This window comes from Salmo trutta, chromosome 5, assembly GCF_901001165.1.
Source record: "Salmo trutta chromosome 5, fSalTru1.1, whole genome shotgun sequence".
Classification (NCBI taxonomy): Eukaryota; Metazoa; Chordata; class Actinopteri; order Salmoniformes; family Salmonidae; genus Salmo; species Salmo trutta.
This window is the reverse complement of record NC_042961.1, coordinates 20,814,365-20,834,146: the sequence shown is the minus strand read 5'-3', so window position 1 is coordinate 20,834,146 and position 19,782 is coordinate 20,814,365. Positions and strand designations below refer to the sequence as shown.

The 19,782-nt window shown below is 41.9% G+C and overlaps 1 protein-coding gene across 1 annotated transcript in view; it reads right to left on the bottom strand.

Annotated features, from left to right (window-relative positions):
- The window catches only part of vax1 (ventral anterior homeobox 1), a 31,796-nt gene extending 20,422 nt beyond the window's left edge, over nucleotides 1–11,374 (bottom strand). The window contains exon 1 of the mRNA XM_029752910.1: nucleotides 11,201–11,374. The gene's annotated coding sequence lies outside the window, so the exon portion shown is untranslated. The remainder of the gene's footprint in view (nucleotides 1–11,200) is intronic.
- Between the last annotated feature and the right edge of the window lie 8,408 nt (nucleotides 11,375–19,782).

Here is a 19,782-nt window from a genome sequence, read left to right as displayed (position 1 = left end):
TACCCCGGACAAACCCTTATCCGGACGACGCTGGGCCAATTGTGCCCCACCCTATGAGACTCCCAATCTGGAATTGAACCAGGGTCTGTACTGACGACCCCTAGCACTAAGATGCAGTGCCTTGGACCGCTGCGCCACTCGGGAGTGCATGCATTTTAATACTTTTTCCATACTGGTCCCCCGTGGGAATCGAACCTACAACCCTGGCTCTTCCAACTGAGCTACACGGGACTAACCCTCAGCAGATCAGTCGATTTCATGTCATAATGAGACTACAATTAAACTAAAACACTCCTGAGTACCGCCGTATGGACCTATCAGGAACATTGGAAATCACAAGTTTGGTAATTATGCGGCGTTCATGCGCTATCGGAGTTATTGCAAGCTCCTAGTTCCCAGTGGGAAGTTTCCCTTGAATGACCCTCCAAGTCGGAGTTTACAAGTGGGACACTCAGACAAAATGTTGTTACCCAAGTTGCAGAGTTGTGATGTCTCACCACTGACCAAAACAAATAATTGTTTTCACATTACAACCTTATCACTATGTATAATGTAGCTAGTTTGACCATATTGCCAATGCTAACCAAGCGAGCTTACTTTATTATTAGCAATGCTAGCTTATCAAGTTAAATAAAATGTTAATGGTTGAAGAATTTTTTCCGACTTCAAAAGCACTTGAACACAATCATGTCGGATTTATCACTTCCCACTTTCCCATTTCCCACGAGCATGTGAAGCCTATTGCCGCAGGAAGTAGGGGGGCTTAGGGTGCTGCAGCACCCCCTGGAAAATCATAATTAAAAAACAAATGTATTTATTTTTATTGATTTGTTCTTTTATATACATGAAAGTAGTGCACTGGGCCTTTACTATTCCTGTATTAGCGGTCCTATATAGCCATCTGTAGAGGGGCCCAGCATTTTTTTAATGTGCATTTTCCTACCAGTGGTGTGTTTCCACCAAACAGACTTCTTGCGGATAAAAATGAGTGTGTGATGACATAGTGCACACAAAATGTACTTTTTCGCTCAAGTTTTCATTGGTTGGTGGCACCTTAATTGGGGAGGATGGGCTCGTGGTAACGGTTGGAGCAGAATCAGTGGAATGGTATCAAATACATCAAACATAGGATTTTCATGTGTTTAATCAACTTGGACTCATAGTAAATGAAAATCCGGGACACTCAATTTAGTATGATATGTTATGTTTGGTATGGTAGGTATTAATTTGTGGATGTTCATTATCCATTTCGTATGATATGTTAGGAATTACAATTCATATGATACCGGTATGTTACAAATTTGCAATACGTATATGTTACAAATTCCAATTTGTTGTGGCTAGTGTTGGCTAGGTGACTAACGCTAACTTTAGCTAGGTGGCTAACGTTAGCTAGGCTAGGGGTTAGGGTTAGGAGTTAAGGAATAGGGGTTAAGGTTAGGAGTTAGGTTAAAGGATTAAGGTTAGGTTAGGGTTAGGGGAAGGGTTTGCTAACATGCTAAGTAGTTGGAAAGTAGCAAGGGAGTAAATGTTATTTATACTGAACAAAAATATAAACGCAACATGTAAAGTGTTGGTCCCATGTTTCATGAGCTGAAATAAAAAATGATCCATAAGTACAAAAGGCCCCCCAAAAAATGCTACGCCAGCCCAGGGCCTTTACATCCGGCTTCTTCACCTGCGGGATGTTCTGAGACGATTGGGCAAACTGTGGGTTTGCACAATCGAAGAATTTCTGCACAAACCTCAGGGAAACTCATCTACGTTCTCGTCGTCCTCACTAGGGTCTTCACCTGACTGCAGTTCGGCATCGTAACTGACTTCAGTGGGCAAATGCTCACCGTCGATGGCCACTTGCACGCGGAGAAGTGTGCTCTTCACAGATGAATCCCGGTTTCAACTGTACCGGGCAGTTGCATACTCACCAGACATGTCACCCATTGAGCATGTTTGGGATGCTCTGGATCGATGTGAATAATTTAAATTGACCGATTTCCTTATCTGAACAATAACTCAGTAAAATCTTTGAAATTGTTGCATGTTGCGTTTATATTTTTGTTCAGTATAATTTTTTTTTGGACCTCTCTGAAATGAAAATGGATGGCGCTCCTTCTGCAAAATAGGATTAGGGTTACCTAAACCCTCCCTAAAAGCTTGACATTTAAAAAAAAAGTGACCCTCCCCTATACCCAAAATAATAATTAGAACAAAGTGGATAGCAGAGAACATGTCTGCTGTTTACCCTCACTTCTTGGACAGACCGAAGCCTTAGATATGCAGTTTTAGGAACTGTTCGTCGTCCTGTAAGCACCACATGGCATCGCACACGGCTGCGGGCCAGAAGGTTGTGGTTTCGCAGATCACCGTGGACAAGAGTAGATGTGGATAGATCTCCTTTTTTATAAAAGCATTGCATGAATCTATCATCGTTTTTGCAGGTCTGATTAAAAAAAATGTGGCTTTTCCAAACGTTTCATGCAATTCTACGTAGTTTTACATATTAGCACAATTTTTTTTAATACCACTCAAATTACAGAAATTTACAGGCTAAGAATGAGAGATAAGATAGGCATGTGTTTATCATATTTCTCCAATGCCAAATCAGTGTGTCCTGTTTGAAAATAATTCAATCTGAGACGTCATTAGAAATCTGAGCATGGTACCTTTCCACCCCAGTCAGAGTAGGCCTACCGAAACAGAAAAATGTAAGCTTTAACTGCTGGCTACTCTTCTTCCGTGGCTTAAGTCAATGAGAGAAGGACACAAGTGTGGGGCGGGGGCGCGCGGGGGTCCCCCTCCCAAAAAAAGGAACTCAGTCTGTCTTTCAATTTACTCTTCAAAGTTGTAATAGTAGAATGCATAAGGTGTAATTTTGAAATTGGGTATTGCATCATCAGTTTTTCTCTTGTCATGTCAGTCATTCCATACCTTAGAGAGCTATTTAGACCTTGTCAGAGATGTCCAGATCAACTAGCCCATGTCAGCTAATGTTTTTTTGCTATTTTGTACTAATGTTTGAGTCACTCAAATATCACATGAATACACATTAGACATGGAAAAATGTATAGAATTGCAAGAAAATTAGCTGTGTGGGGAGGAGGGGGGGGGGGGGCTGGGGGCACAGGATATTCCCCAATGCAGGAAGGGGGGCCTGAGTGAAAGGTTTGGGAACCCCTGTTCTATTGTACAGAGTGAATAGCTTAATCAATTGATAGTGACAGAATTAGATTACTTCCCAAGCAAAGTACATTTTTTCTCTCCTCAGCTGTAGGTTGTAGCTCAGCCTCTGAATGAAAAACAAATGAAACAATGATATCCTCATATGCAATGGAGTTAGGCCTTTCCCAGGTATTTTACAGCTTGTTTCTAGCATAAAGCATCGCGGACCAAAGCGCTGTTATGGACCACTTTATATAATCGGATCCGTTTTATTTTCTTCAAAATCTTAAGCTAACAAGGGGTAGGCGTGTGCTTTTTGCCATTTTCTTGGCATACCCTCTCAATTCGAGTCTTGGTTTTAACTTAGCCCTTCACTGACATGGAGGTAGGTTGTTATTTAAAAAGTGCACGGTGGGTGGAGGAATTGACTGACAAACAGTTGCGACCCGTCATTTAGGGCAGGTGGGGCAACAGGCTTGCCTGTTTTGCATGTTATTTTGGGATTAATACATGTCACATATCAGTTTGCAAACAAATGTAAAAATATATATAATTGAGTTAATAAAGCCGCATACAAACATGGTCTTTATCGGGGTCACCTTGGGGTCATGATAGAAGCTGCACCAAATGATTGATGTATTATAATAATTGATTATGCTTATGTTGTATTAATAGAAGGGGAAGGGCTATAAGACCCTCCCCCACTACATTTATAGGGTCCTGGACCACAGATTAGCAATATATGCATTATAAGGTTTAATACTGTTCCACAGTTCTTTTCTAGTCTCTGCCTCTTTTATAAGAAACGGTCTGAGCAGATGTGTGAGCCATTGCAGTCAAACCTGGGTGTCTGTGAGAAAGCGCCTCAAGGCTAAAAGAGATACATAGACACAGACCCCTGCATGGGGAGTAAATAGATAAGAAACAAGTCAGACACACCACTGTAAGCCACACGGAATGGAAAATTACTGCTGAGCCCTTAGAAAACACTGGACTATTGTTTTCTCCTGCAAGTTTGTATCACTGTATATGCATGGGCTTGGTCTCATGAGTAGAAGGTGTTGACGTAGGCAGTTACATCACTAGGGGTTGACTGCAAGCATATTAAAGCAACTTTGACCTTTTTTATTTTGCAGAACTTACTCTGAAACATATGCGCTGTGTTTCCATTGTCAACTTCTGTCTGCAATTGCATTAATAATCAGACAAGATATTGTCTGATTGCTGATTTCACCAATAAGCCAATGATTGACAAGGAACAAGAAATCTACCCCAACAGTCTCTTTTTTGTTTTGAGTAAGGGAGCTCCAAAATGCAGGTGTTTCAACCTAGCTCAGTGCTTTCTATGGTGGTGGGGCAAGCCAGCAGAAAATACGGAGCGTTGCGCCGTGATTGGCTCAGCGTTCTGTCAGTCATGGGGACACTACGTCAGCACCAAGTCTAAGGGTAGAGCTAAATAATTCTAGCACCTTGGGTGCTGCCATAGAGTTATATTAGAAGTGCCCATCCAAGGAGGCTCAAGGTCATTTGCCACAGATAAAATGACGTCAAATCACGTCATATCTACAGTAGCTTTGATTGGGCTGATCATGTCAACATCATACCTTCCAAATCTTAGCTAGCAGCCAACATCATGAATCAAGTTCACAATTTACTGGCAAATCCTTTTTCATCCTTGTCATATGAAGAGAAATAATGAAGAGAAACTATAAACTCAGCAAAAAAAGAAACGTCCCTTTTTCAGGAGCCGGTCTTTGAAAGATAATTCGTAAAAATCCAAATAACTTCACAGATCTTCATTGTAAAGGGTTTAAACACTGTTTCCCATGCTTTTGGAACGGTCATTAAGACACTAACAGCTTACAGACAGTAGGCAATTAAGGTCACAGTTATGAAAACTTAGGACACTAAAGAGGCCTTTCTACTGACACTGAAAAACACCAAAAGAAAGATGCCCAGGGTCCCTGCTCATCTGCATGAATGTGCTTTAGGCATGCTGCAAGGAGGCATGAGGACTGCAGATGTGGCCAGGGCAATACATTTTTGCAATGTCCGTACTGTGAGATGCCTAAGACAGCGCTACAGGGAAACAGGACGGACAGCTGATTGTCCTCGCAGTGGCAGACCACGTGTAACTACATCTGCACAGGATCGGTACATCGGAACATCACACCTGCGGGACAGGTACAGGATGGCAACAACAACTGCCCGAGTTACACCAGGAATGCACAATCCCTCTATCAGTGCTCAGACTGTCCGTAATAGGCTGAGAGGCTGGACTGAGGGCTTGTAGGCCTGTTGTAAGGCAGCTCCTCACCAGACATCACCAGCAACAACGTCGCCTATGGGCACAAGCCCACCGTTGCTGGACCAGAGAGGACTGGCAAAAAGTGCTCTGCACTGATGAGTCGCGGTTTTGTCTCACAAGTGGTGATGGTCAGACTCGCGTCTGAGGTTTGGCGGATGACAGGAGAACGCTACCTTCCCAAATGCATAGTGCCAACGGTAAAGTTTGGTGGAGGAGAAATAATGGTCTGGGGCTGTTTTTCATGGTTCGGGTTAGGCCCCTTAGTTCCAGTGAAGGGAAATCTTAACGCTACAGCATACAATGACATTCTAAACGATTCTGTGCTTCCTACTTTGTGGCAACAGTTTGGGGAATGCCCTTTCCTGTTTCAGCATAACAATGCCCCCGTGCACAAAGTGAGGTCCATACAGAAATGGTTTGTCGTGATCGGTGTGGAAGAACTTGTTTTTACATGTTATTTACATGTTGGGCTCCCGAGTGGCGCAGCAGTCTAAGGCACTGCATCTCAGTGCTAGAGGCATCACTTCAGACCCTGGTTTGATTCCAGGCTGTATCACAACTGGCTGTGATTGGGAGTCCCATATGGCAGCGCACAATTGGCCCAGTGTCGTCTAGGTTAGGCTTTGGCCAGGGTAGGCCGTCATTGTGAATTAAATAAAGGTTAAAAAATAAAAAACTTGACTGATATGCACAGAACCCTGACCTCAACCCCATTGAATGCCTTTAGGATGAATTGGAACTCCGACTGCGAGCCAGGCCTAATAACCCAACATCAGTGCACAACCTTAATAATTCTCTTGTGACTGGATGGAAGCAAGTGCCGCAGCAATGTTCCAACATCTAGTGGAGAGCCTTCCCAGAAGAGTGGAGGCTGTTATATCTGTTGACCAGATCCATATTAATGCCCATGATTTTGAAATGAGATGTTCGACGAGCAGGTGTCCACATACTTTTGGTCACGTAGTGTATATGCAGGAACACGTTTGATTGGAGAACAATCTAATGAGTGAACATAGAGTTCATCTGAAACATTCTTATGAGAGTTTAAAAACAGCATGTATTTAGTTTTACCCATTAAGCACAAGTTTTACATCATCCAGGGATTATTGCATAGCTATAAAATCTGATTGTAGTTTTGACACAGCCAGATCTACAGTTGGGGCAATATCATAGTACATAATAGTATCATCCGTATAATAATAGAAGTTTAAACATTTTAACAGATTGATCAATGGTGTTTGTATAAATAGTGAAGAGAACAGAACCCAAAATGTAGCCCTGTGGTACACCTATATGTACTTCAACAAATTCAGACTTAACCCCATCCATCAGGATGGCTTGAGTTCTGTCACTAAGATAATCATGAAACCAAGAACAGGTGTCAGAGGTCAGGCCTATCGAGGACAACTTATTCAATAAAATAGCATGCTCAACAGTATCAAAAGTTTTTGACATGTCCACAAACAAAGCAGCACATTTCAGTTGAGTGTATAAAGCATTGGCACGATCAATTAACCAACTAAAGTGGTTGCTGTAATTGTGCAATGCCCAGGCATAAACCCTGATTGATTTACATTAAAAATACATTCTCAGATAAAAAAAATAGTAAAGTTGTACATTTACCAAGGATTCAAGAATCTTAGCCTTGAAATCTTAGCCTTGATAGTTATTAAGATCACTACTATCCCCACCCTTATGGAGTGGCAGCACAAGAGCTGATTTCCATACTTTTGGAATATTTCCTGATAACAATGTTAAATTAAAAATGTGGGTTGTTGAGCCAACAACGATGGGCACTGCGCAATTTAGCAGACAAGGATCCAATTTGTTGGCCCCTGTGTATAAAATTTTGTCTATTGCTAGCAAAGCATCCAGGACTTAGCCTAAAAGAAAAGATTTGACTATCAATTCTCTGATCATTCAGCAAGTTTACCCTACCAGCATCCACCCCAATACCATTGTGCTATGGCTTAGATATTCTTTCAAAGAGATAGCCCGCTGAAATAAAATGGTGATTAAATGCCTCAACGATGGCAATTTTCCATAATGAGGCCAGCGTCTGAATTAATTTGTTGTGGCAGAGGAGGAAGTAGAACCCTTAAGGGATTTGACAGTTTTCCAGAATTTAGCTGTGTCTCCATTGCAATCTGAAAGAGTGGTTACATAATAATCAGATTTAGCTTCTCTGATTTGTTTTACACAGTGTACCAGGCATTCAATCTGCCTTTAACCCTTAATTTTTTTAACGAAGCATGATTATCCACAATAGTATTGAAGACATCTGCAAAGAGGCTCAAAGCTAAATCAGGTTCAGGGATAGCTGAAATACAATCAAGGTCACTAAAATAAAGATGTTGTAAAAAAGCCTGTTCTTCTTTGTGATGACACAAGGCTTAGATTTCTCTAACATAAACAACTGGGCAATGGTCACTAATGTTTATGGTAAAGACAACAGTAGAAAAATATTTATCTGATTTATTCTTTAAAATAAGATCAATCAGAGATGACTTGAAGGATCTCTAGAGTTGGGCCGTGTAGGCATGTTCACCAGCTGGGTTAGGTTTAGATAATAATGTTTTTTAGATTGTCTGAAGCCTGCATTTCCCAACCATAATTTAGGTTACCCAGGATAATTACTTCTTATTTAGTAAAATAAGACAACAAACTAGTTAACTCCTCGAGTGCACAAAGGTTATCTGAGGGAAGACGGTAGACCCCTATAACAGTTATGGCTCAAATTTTCCCCAGACAAAGGCTTAAAGATAGTAGCTCACATTTTTGGGCAAGGGAAATGGATTTCAGTAAAGAGACAGATTTATTTATTTTTTTAAATAAAAATGCCCACTCCACCACCTCTACTCTGTCTTTCAGCTCTGACCACATGATAACCATCAATATTAATATCAGAGTCCAGAATGTCCCCAGAGATCTAAGTTTCAGTCAATACCAGAATATCCGGATTCGTCTGCATAGCCCAGATCTTGATGTAATCCAGTTTAGGAAGTAAACTCCTAATGTTCAGATGCATCAACCCAAGACCTTTCCGATTTTTAAAGTCACATGGAAACTCCAACTCAAACGAGCTACGTTCAATAGGTGGTTGCAGGCCCTGTCTGATGGTTGATATTGATATAGTTGGTATGGCTATGAGATTGCATAGAACTGCACTGTTTGGTTGATCCCTATCAGTAATAGAGGAAGAAGAAGAAATTGGAATTAGCACCATAGGTTAGCACCATAGGGCTCGAGGCCGCAGCCAATGCCATTATGACGAATTATCAGAGTAACCAATGATGGATTGTTATAAACTGACTTACATAGGCTTTGGTTGCTATCGTGCGACAGCCGAAACCCTCTACGTGATTTGAAAACCAAGGGGGTATTCAGGTTGATGTAATTCACATTTAAACTAAAAGCAATGGGTGAGCAGACCACAGTGGGTTCCTCTTTTGAGCTTACAATAGCAGATCTAGGAGTTGTGTTCAAATGAATGGGTTCAAGATTACAACTGACAATACCCCTGGCAGTATAGACAACCATACGACGATAACGCTTAGAGAGGATGGGAGGTATTACCTGAGCGGGGTTTGGTCTGTCTCTTGAGTCAATATCTTATTGCAGCCTTGAAATATGAAGAGAGGGTCCAGGCTCCTAGATGGTTTGGGTGGAGTCCATCATCCCTGTAGAGTATCTTTAGTTTCCAAAAGTGTTGAAATTGTCAATAAATGTTGTGTCAACAGAGTGGCAGTAGTCTTTAAACCAGATAGGAAGTGCTAAGCGCGTGCTGCACCTTTCGCGGTCATGACCCAGTGACAGCACAGGACCAGAGATAATTGGATGCTTTTCAAGCCTTTTAAGGTGTTGATCAGCTCAATAAAATCATTTTTCATTAGCTCTGATTTATCCTTTTTGATATCATTTGATCCCATACTTACTACGACAGCAGCAGGTCTTAGCTGTTGATGTAGGACGGACGGAAGACATTCTGTGATATCCTTCACCGTAGCCCCTGGGTAGCAAAGGGTTTTTGCTCCAGGAACTAAGATGTGCCTCACCATGAAACTAACAATGATGATGGCTGGAGGAAGGTGAGTGGCCGTCCGGCCTTTTCTCAGCCTCCTTGAGGACCGACAGAAGATGGAGTACAGAGGACCCACATCATCAATAGAAGCCCTCCGAGCAGGGAGGTGGGGGCGCTGGAGCCTCAGACACCATCGAGGCCTGATGTGCGAGGGAGCCCGGTAGGTACAGGCCTATGGTAGAGACCCCCTGAGCTGGACCCTCAGGAGACAGGGTAAAATATGAAGGAGCAGGAATCTCTGGAAGCAGGTGGGCGAAACTGTTGGTCATCAGTATGGGATCCCCCAAAGCCATTTCAGCCCCACTCACCAAAGACTGCTGCCTTGCACTGGGTTTACGGTGTGTGACATACCTCCACTTGGATGTAGCATCGATTATCGTGGCATACGCCAGCTCCTCATAAATACATCATGGGCAAGAAACATATTGTTTTTAATTAAATCAATTATGGTAGTAGCACGCTATCAAAGTTGACCTCCGGTCCTCCTTGTCCTCTTCGAGCTCTCTTTCTCAAACTGAACAGAACATAGACTATAGGCTAGTCCACACGCAAGACAGTGCATTTTTCAGACTAGGCCTAATCTAAAAAAAATTGCGGTAGAATACTTTTTGACTCTCATCCTGAACTGCCATAGTTTTATTTACACCATCCCAGCAACTGTCTTAGAAATATAACTTTGCTCTGTGCTTCTTCAAGCATGCACTTCGTAGCCTATAGCCTACAGACTATGGATCATTTGGTTGAGACCACACTAAATAGCTTATAGGCAAACTTGATATTGTGCGCCCAGAGGAGAATCAGAGATGAGGGCACACATCGATATATAGACTAATAAGCAACTCATTCTAAAACACAGAGAAATTTCATCAATTACAAATTATATGACCGTCCCCTGGACTAGATTAACTGAAATTGAAAAAGCATGATCCTCCCCGATACAGGTACCCCTTATGTAAATGTAGATCCATCCCTAAGTAGTTGCAAATTAGCTAAAATGCTAAAGTTGTCCGTGATGAGATTCAACCACGCAGCAACTGTTGGGTTGCTGGACATTCGCTTTATACGCCCATCCATCCACCCCGAACAAACAACCAACCAACCACCCGCCTTTCATTTTTTCTTTAAGTGCCCTTCAGTCGTATGTAACCATACCAAAAGTAACATAGCATACTAATTTGAATGTCTCCGATTTTCGTTTACTTGGTTACATCTAGTCTGAGACCAGCCTGGTTTGATGCCATTCAATTTGAGCCATTCCACGCATTACTATGAGCCGTCCTCCCCTCAGCAGCCTCCTGTGGTTGAGCCATTTTTTACATTCAGCATCACTACATCAAGGGAAATATAGTATTCTTTCTAACAAAGATATCTACATATATTTCAGGAAGTGGAGAACAGTATAACCCTGGAAATAATCAGAATTCATGTACACGTAAAAGTTTTGAAAACATAGCAAAAAAAGTGGCCTCCTGGCACAACTTACCCCAGGACAGGGTAAGTTGAGGCATCTTAGGGTAATGGTGGGTGATGGTGTCCTGTGACAGTGGGTGATGGTGCTGGTAGGTCAAAGTTTAATTCATGTAAATGGGGGTGTGGTATATTGTATATCTTAAATGTATTCCTACATTCAGATACTGTTCAATATCACTTACCCTTCCATTTCTTGACCAGCTATCTGGGAAAGGGATGTTGTTTAGTTGGGCCAATTCGTAGGCAAGTTCTCTGTATTTGAGGCTACTAAGCTCATGAAACTGGTCTGCGAGATTCTTGATAAAGTATGTTGAGCAAGCTCAGACTCCATGTTATCAGGTAAGACCTTGTGTGCTCCTACTACTCCATCATAGCCTCTCTTTCGCACAGGTACATGTTTGTTTTATTTCTTGTCAATGTACCTCTTCAAAATAAAAGTCCTGCAGTTTACAATTTCAAAATAAGAGTCCCATGATTTGTCATGTATGTTGTAGTTTTTTTTTCAATGGTAATATAAAACCCCAGGGGGGAATGTCATAAAATTAATTGTCAAGGCACAAATATAGATTAAACACAATGTCATGCTGTTAACCCACCCCTTTGTTTATGTTTGCCCAACTCATGTTAGGTTGCCTCTGATTACCAGAACAAACACGTCGACATCTGTATTTACATCATATTGCTGTTTATGTAAATGATTCATGAAACACGGAATGAAACAGCATGGGAATGGCAATGTTTTGGGGGTGGTCTTAGCAATGTATTCAGCTACAAGTGTTTGTGCCAAACAAGAACAAATCACTTTATTCACTGTTTTTAGTCTATCTTGTGAGGGATGGTATTCTGGCGGCTTCCATTTGATAAACACCTATCAAACAGACAGGGTCCTATGTAATTGTGTCATTTGAAGCATTTGGGCTGGGAGGATCCTTCAAAGAAGTGTGTATCTTTTCCTGTCAGCGTGGAGACGGTTGTAGACACAACATGGACCATACAGTAGCTGCAGCCACCTCTTTCAGTTCAGCTTGAGTTAATGGTGTGTGACATCCATCCAGCTCACCCAGGCAAAGGCATAAAAACAGTACGAGTCAAGACATGCAAGACCTCCAGTGATACTGAGAGCATCAACATGTTTTGCAATATTGTCCAGACTAAACAAACATTTTGGGTCTACCTTAAAGTTGGTAACAGTAGTTAGAAAAATGCTAAATGATCAACATGGTAACTACAGTTGTGATCCCTGTAAAGTTATCTCATACCGTATTATTGGAAAAATACATGTTGTCAGTGGTTTACCAAATTAAGTTTTGACATTCAACATTCATGAGTTGGAGACATTCATTAGAACAAATAACGCATTTAACATAGCAAAGAGCCAACTGGCTACATTGACAGATTGGGTCGTTCCATGTCATTTCAGCAAGCCGTGACACCCACCATGTCAGATTATGTTGATATTGTTTCTGTAGTTAGAAACAGATAAGATTAGAATTCCTGCAACATTATTTGTTGAAATTAAGAAATGTATAGGATTTATCAAACAAATGCATTCAATAAATATAGTACCTAACATCCGATTTGGACCAAACTTGTTTCTAACAATGAGTAAGACATGAGGAATCGCAAGAAATAGTCAAAAGCCACCCACGGACCCCCCATACCCCACCCCATCAACAAGTATATGGTATCAGTTCTCTATACAAGTAGTAAGGAGCTGGGATTCGGAGTATTGTTTCTTCATGCTATGTAACATATTCTCAATGAATTTGGTGATTTTTTTGGCCCATGTTCAGAGAAATTTGTCTTCGAAGTTGTTAGGTTTATGTCCCATCCTACACTCTGATATTACCAAGTTTCACCCCCCCAGATGTCTTAAACAACAGTCCAAACAACATATAAGCCTGTTAGAAAAAAAACATTTATTATGAAATGCACAAGCATTTGATAAATATTGAATACAATAGTCTTGGTAATATCATACACATTGTAAAACTTCAATATTCCATATAGGGCCTAATATTGCACTACCCTGTGCTCCTCCTCATACAACTATTTCCGTTATTTCAAGCTGAATTACAAAATTAGCACTTATGTATTTTCATTGCAGAGAGGTATGATTTTCTCCATGTACTCCTTACTATAAATAACACAGTCCCTAAGTTAACACCAACATCAGCTATAGGGAGTGGTAATATGGTGGCCAATAATGGTTTCAATTAAGATCATCTGTGTTAGAGATCTTAGCGCATATTAATGCTTTAACGAGAGATCACTTGCCAATAATGGTTGCAACACACACACCTTTTATCCACGTCCTTCTTTACCAACATCCTCTTTAACATAGAAATATGATTTCTAGGATCACACTGATAACAGGCAGGAATGTTTGGTTGGAGACTGAGATTGCGTAAGGAAAATAAACATTATAATAACAGGTGGGTGGAGTGAGTGATACATTACCATGACTTGAAGGCCCCACCAGAAGGGAATGCCAGCCCTATTTCGACTTAATTCCTGTCCTAGAGCGGAAAAGCTCGTTAAGGTTCCACCTCCGAAGAATGACGTAGTGGTGATTTCTAGGTTGAGTGGAGAAACAACAACAAATAGGGCACTGACAGCTGCTAACCTTATTTAGCTAGCTAATGTTACTGTATCTGTTGTTGCTTTTTTTTGTATTGCACCGTATAAAAAATATTAGCCAGCTAGCTAGGCTATGGCTGGATTTGTCATATGCATTTAGGGAAAACTTAGCCACAGATGGATAGGGGAAACCAGTATCTTCGACTTCACAATCTACTGTTATCAACAACATTTTGGCATCTTCCATAAATTGTGGACGCGTATCAGCCATAGAAACAGTTAGAAAGAATAAGATGAAGCTCCAGTATGTATAACTATTGAACGGTTCGGGCTAGAGACGTGTTTTTCTACACTATAATGAGCACGGTGCAACCTTTGATAGGCTGGCAGGCTATTTGTCTGTGGTAGGGCAAAGCCAAATCTCATGCTCATGGTTCTCACAGGGGTGAAATTGTAGGCTACAATAACTTTGCTCATGATGCACACCGGAAATTATATGTAACAACACTGTGTATCGGGCAAAAAAACACCAATACAAATGTAACAACAGCACAACAAAATATTTAAACAAGTTCCTTTAAATCTCTTTTGCGGGCGCCTTTTTGTTATAGGATAGTGGAGTGTGTAGTTACCAAAACTTTAGTGGTCAAAACCACTCATCTTAGGGCAACGGGGGAAGCAGGGTTGCAATATCAAATAAATCATGCAATTATACCATTTATAAAGGGGTCAGATAAATATATTTCTTATACTGACAAGCTCAAAAATAATTTAAACTTGACATGTGAGGTCTTAGTGGCCGGGAGAGGGGTGCCTAAGTGCAGATGCCTAGGTTCGCCTGGTGGGCGAGGTTGTGGAGGTAGCTGAGCCATGGCCGGGATGCTTTGACGGGTGATGCCCAGAGAGGGGTGTTGGCCGAGTAGGGAGAGTAAGTGTGGAGGCCTGGAGGTATGGAGGTCCAGGGAGTAAGCTGAACCCTTAAGCCCAGGGAGAGGGCCCTCACGGGGAGGACTGTGCCCCGGCCGTTCACCGCTAAACACGCCCAGGTTTTACCTCTACGTTGCGGGGGGCTACCTGGTTGATCCTGCCAGTAGCATATGCTTGTCTCAAAGATTAAGCCATGCAAGTCTAAGTACACATAGTCAGTACAGTGAAACTGTGAATGGCTATGCTAGCGATGATAATGATAAAGATGATCAAAATATACATAACCAGATACATACAGTCTATGATCTAGCTACTGGTATACTCACCACCACTGGGGACCAACGAATTCCAACCACCTATTCTGCATAATATGGTGCTTCGGCAGGACACGCAAATCATAGTTGTTGGCTCTGCATCCTACTGGAAGCATGCATGCACGGTCAATCCGTATAGGGCTTTTCAGTCTTAAATGGCCGTGATCCTTTTAACGCGTTGGTTGGGTGGGATGAAAAAACTGAGCCCCATTAAATGAAGGGAAGCTAAGTGGGCGGAGGAGCGATTTGCAAGTGGAGCTTGGCAATGGGGAGCATGATTTGTAAACATGATTGTAATCCAAACCCAACCTTCATTTACTTGTTGTGACGCACTGTGGTTCCAATCTACATTTTAGATGAGACTGACTTTAGGACCAATATGATCCTATTTACACTTTTTAATCAATTTTGACACTAGAATAAATGTTTCTGACTCATATAGATGCAACATAGGGCGTTTTCAAAGTGATTTGTTGTTTTTTAGGGGCAGTCACTCTTTAAAGCAACTACTCAGTCACAACCACCCATAGTAGGCCTTTTGCAACCACTGTACGCCACCATTTTACCTCCGGGTGATCTCTCATTAAACCACTAATATGCACTAAGATGCTTCCAACATGTCCCGCTTCCAAAAAGCTGAAATACGAGTGAGGTCAGTGCTAACTTAGTCCTGCTTTCTTCCAAACTTTTCCAAGATATATTCACCCTCTACAGGGTATTATCTTCAGTTGAAATAAAACCTGGCAATCGAGAAGACTAAGTGGCGATTTCACTATTTCCCATCAATGCTCAATAAGAAATGCTAGCGGTAATGACAGAAGGCAAACAAGAGTTGTCTTGGGGGTGTGGTTTGATGTGAGTGTTTCTGCAGTAGTGGTAATAAGGCCTTGGTAATAATACCCATCTGACACTAGTGGGAATTTATCGTATTCCTTCTGCCTCCTTATGTGCTCTTAGCAAATTATATGACCTGCTGTCTAACTATGCTAAATCCAAATTATTAATAGTTGGTGATCTTAATCTGGATTGGTTTATGCCAGTATCTGATAGGCTGAAAGATGTTCGTACTGAGCTAAATCTAACTCAGCTGAAAACTAACCCAACTCGCCTCAACTTTAAACTCCCTGAAAAATCTACTATCTTAGATTGTAGTGGTCTGGGTGTAGCTGGTGCAGAGGAGTCAGGTGCAGGACAGCAGAGATGAGTAACACAAGTAACTTTACTCAAATATTCCAATAACATGTCGTAATACTGAGCCCACAATAACGGACCGAACATACATAAAACAATCACGCACAAAAACCATGGGGAAAACAGAGGGTTAAATAATGAACATGTAATTGGGGAATTGAAACCAGGTGTGTAAAACAAAGACAAAACCAATGGCAAATGAAAAGTGGATCGGCGATGGCTAGAAGGCCGGTGACGTCGACCGCCGAACGCCGCCCGAACAAGAAGAGGGACCGACTTCGGCGGAAGTCGTGACAGAGATATGATTCTAACAAATGCCCCTTATAAGTTTACAGCCAATGGGATATTTGCTAATGAGTTCAGTGACAAAGAGAAATTATTAGGATTTTTCGGAGCAATTTTTTTTGTCTGAGCTGGTGTTGGGTTATGTCAACTATAACTGACTTGGATCAGGCCCTTAATTGTTTTATTTCCCTGTTTAACTCTGTTGCAGATAAACGTGCTGTTCGGGGCCTCCCGAGTGGCGCAGCGGTCTAAGGCACTGCATCGCAGTGCTAGAGGCGTCACTACTGTGACAGAAAAATTACATATTTACCTGATCTATTTGATATTAATGGTTAACAATTCATGTTTAACTAATAGGAAGACATTTCTGTCCTACTAGTGTCTGTGTTTTTATGGTCTCCACTCTAGTTCCCTGTAGCTGATTTGGGTGTGTGGTCACTAGACATTGCTTGAGTTGACAAATGAGTTAGACTGCATTACATAGATAAGATATGGTGGGTGTAACCGAGACAGAGATTGTTCTAAACTCTTCGAGACTATCCCTCATTGTCTCAAAATAATCCTTGCATCTGGGAAACTAAGCCAGGGTGGGGTTAAGACAACAACCCTGTGCAGATAACGACAGGATGAAGCGAAAGTGGCTTATGGTGCCTCGAATCTGCATGGGAGGGATGGAACCAGCCATGGCTAAGTATTCTTGGTGTCAGCTATATAAGAAACAGCATTGTCTGGAGGTTAAGCTCTCGGCAACACACACTTCGGAGTGTGGGGTTGACGGTTTTATTATTGCAATAATTAATCGATATTGAATGAAGATGATTGTATGAAGAAATGACAGTCTCTCTCACTTGAGTAGAATATGCCACCACACTACAGACCCGGGTTCGATCCCAGACTATGTTACAGCCGGCCGCGAGCGGGAGATCAATGAGGCAGCGCACAATTTGCCCAGTGTCATCTGGGTTAAGGGAGGATTTGGCATGCCTGGATGTCCTTGTAACCATCACGCTTTAGCGACTCCTTGTGCCAGGCCAGGTGCATGCACACTGACTTCGGTCGGTGTTTCCACCGACATATTGGTGTGGCTGGCTTTCAGGTTAAGCGAGCAGTGTATCAAGAAGCAGTGTGGCTTGGCAGCGTCATGTTTCGGAGGACGCATGGCTCTCGACCTTCGTCTCTCCCGAGTCTGTACAGGAATTGCAGCGATGGGACAAAACTGTAAATACCAATTGGATTTCACACATTTGTGGAGAAAAAGGGGTAAAAAGTAAAAAAAAATCTATATAAATTCTTCCATACAAAAGACTAAGGACAAAATACAAACATAATCCTTGGTTCGCGCATGAATTGTCTGAGAAATTACAGGAAAGAAATGTAGCTTGGGCTAAGACTAGACTGACTGATTCTACATCTGATTGGCAGTTCTTCAGACATTTTAGAAATAGATGTCTATCCCTGGTTAGAAAAGCAAAATCAACATATTTCTTGAATTGTGTATTGGAAAGTGGTGGTAATCCAGCCAACGACTGGAAAGTGGTCAAATCTTTGAAACCACCCCTTGTTGACCCAGCAGGTTTTGAGCAGGTTTTGACAGCCACTGGTCCCATACTAGACAAAATGGAATCACATGATGATATGGTGTGTGGTCTTCCCACTGCTGCTTGGGAAACCATACAGTTTATTAAGCTACAGATGAAACAATTTATGGTGGTGAAATTGCACGGTGATCTTGATATTAATTTTCAATAAATATCGAATGTCTGAATCTAGCTGTCACGCCCTGACCTTAGAGTTCCTTTTTATGTCTCTATTTTGGTTTGGTCAGGGAGTGAGTTGGTGTGGGCATTCTATGTTCCCTATCTATGTTTTGCATTTCTGTGTTTTGGCCTGGTATAGATCTCAATCAGGGACAGCTGTACATCGTTGTCGCTGATTGGGAGCCATACTTAGGTAGCCCTTTTTCCACCAGTCTGGTGTGGGAAGTTGTTTTTGCATTGCTCTGTGTAGCCTGCGAAACTGTTCGTTGGTTGTGTTGCTTCTTGTTTAGTTTTTTTGCTGGTTCACCGTTTATATTAAAGTATGATGAACCCAACCCACGCTGCGCCTTGGTCTCATTCCAACAACGGACGTTACACTAGCGACATGATGCTTGACTGCCGTTTGACAAAATAAATATCCATAATAATCTTTATTCGGTACATGAAAAATTACATTTTGTGTGCACTATGTCATCACACACTGATGGGAAAATGCCCATATCTTCTTTATGCTGATTTTAGAATATTCGCATGAAATTCTGTCGCCAATAGGATGGAAACCTAGCTATTGATGTATTAAGTACCTTGCTAAAGATCAATGTAAAGAAATCCACAGGTGCTGATTCACTTTTCCCCTTCTTACTACAGATCTCTGCCCCACTCATTGTTAAACCTTTAAAGACGGATGGACACTACACAACTTTCAAAATCGCTGAGCCTCTCACATCAAACGACTGTCTTTCCTGTAGTTTTTTGTCTTGTCAACGTAGTGGTGTACACACTAAACAATGTGGCACAGACGTGAGGATTCTTGATACCACCACGCTGTCTCGCGAAAAATATGATGTGATTAGATTGTTAATGTAGCTAGAACAAAACAGCCTCAAACGTTTCCAGTCAGACATTAACACCTGCCATACGGAGTTGAAACATCTAGCATTTTGAATTTAATTACATTGCTTGTGAACCTCAGAGCTTTAATGATTGGACACTTTTGATGCAGAAAAATGTAAGCTTTAACTGCTGGCTACTCTTCTTCTGGGGGGGATGCCACCTTTCCATCAAGTCATTTCCTCAAATTTCTGCCCTGCTAGAGCTGCCCCGGTCAACTGTAAGTGCTGTTATCGTGAAGTGGAAGCCTCTAGGAGTAGCAACGGCTCATCCGCGAAGTGGTAGGCCACACAAACTCACAGGACGGGACTGCCGAGTGCTGAAGCTCATAGCGCGTAAAAAATGGTCTGTCCTCGGTTAAAACACTCACTACTGCGTTCCAAACTGCCTCTGGAAGCAATGTCAGCACAAGAACTGTTCGTCGGGAGCTTCATGAAATGGGCTTCTATGGTTGAGCAGCCTAAGATCACAGCCGCACAAGCCTAAGATCACCATGGATTGCTGTAAAGCTCGCCGCCATTGGACTCTGGTGCAGTGGAAACGCGTTCTCACACTTCACCATCTGGCAGCCCGACAGATGAATCTGGGTTTGGCGGATGCTAGGAGAACGCTAGCTGCCTGAATGCATAGTGCCAACTGTAAAGTTAGGTGGAGGAGGAATAATGGTCTGGGGCTGTTTTTCATGGTTCGGGTTAGGCCCCTTAGTTCCAGTGAAGGGAAATCTTAACGCTACAGCATACAATGACATTCTAGACGATTCAGAGCTGTCAACTTTGTTGCAACAGTTTAGGGAAGGCCCTTTCCGGTTTCAGAATGACA